Source organism: Gordionus sp. m RMFG-2023, chromosome 5 (genome assembly GCF_954871325.1).
Source record: "Gordionus sp. m RMFG-2023 chromosome 5, tfGorSpeb1-WG-v2, whole genome shotgun sequence".
NCBI classification, from domain to species: domain Eukaryota; kingdom Metazoa; phylum Nematomorpha; class Gordioida; order Chordodea; family Parachordodidae; genus Gordionus; species Gordionus sp. m RMFG-2023.
In genome coordinates, this window is record NC_088779.1 from 23946558 (window position 1) to 23947704 (window position 1147).

Consider the following 1147-nt stretch of genomic DNA (forward strand, 5'->3'; position numbering starts at 1 on the left):
TATTTTTATTAGGCATATATTTTATTTTTATACAATTCATTTCACATTATAAATAGCATATAAATAAATGCTATTAAATTATAAATAAATGCTATTAAATTATAAAATAATGATTATAATGTTTTAATGCATTGCATTTATAAAATAATTTTAATAGATATTCATTGAATAAAAGATGCAATGATTTAACAATTTTTATAAAAATATATATAGCGCCAACTAACGGATATTATCTCATCAATTTAAAATGATATTATATAATATTATTTATATAAAATGTTAAATATTTAATTAATATATATAAAATGGATATTTGAACTAATTAGAAATAATATTATTATTTGGACTAACATTTAAGATTTCAAAAATTTGATAAAATCTAGATTTATTCTTTAAAGACTTGCATTAACCTAATAATATTTTCCCATATAACGTAAAACATTCTTGAACATAAGTACTTACCTGGCGCGAGGGCAACTGTGATCATGAAGGCGGTTCCCTTAGTCGGAGGCTTTGCCATTGCACTATTGGTTGAGTTGAAGGCTACGATTGCCCCAAATGTGGGTAACTCGAGCGCATAATTTCTGGTAGTTGGGATTTGCGTACGCGCAAGTCCCTTACTTTAAATAATTAATTTAGAAATATTAAATTTGTTTTATAAATTAAATAATATAATATTTTATTTTCAATCCTTCTATTACAAATTGACTGCCAATTTATTTATTGAATTCTAACTGTTTATAATCATTTTATTTAAATACTAACTCATTCATATTAGTTAAAAATATAATAATTTATTTTAGTGAAAACATGAATTCAATTTAAAGCAATCTCAGCGATACTGATGACATTAATTCAATATGAATATATCAAAATTTTATTTAAATATAAAAAAATATATTCATCAACTCAACTGAAAATATTATCTTTACAGAAATATGAATTGCATATAGAAAACTATCAGTGACATGAAAATATTATTTTAGTCTAATTTAAAATACAATATATGAAGTAAAATATTAAGTAATTCATCACCAATGTTTCTCAAATATAAACCCATGTCAATTGTATACTTTCATTATTAACAAGTTGAAATAATTAAAATTGAGTAAAATCTTTTGTAATTTACCAAAATTAAATGAAATAT

General features: G+C 21.6%; 1 non-coding gene across 1 annotated transcript; it reads left to right on the forward strand.

Annotated features, from left to right (window-relative positions):
• Window positions 1-454: 454 nt before the first annotated feature.
• On the forward strand, window positions 455-619 carry LOC135930602 (U1 spliceosomal RNA). The gene has a single exon (XR_010572824.1). It is a non-coding gene; the product is annotated as a U1 spliceosomal RNA (small nuclear RNA).
• Window positions 620-1147: the final 528 nt, after the last annotated feature.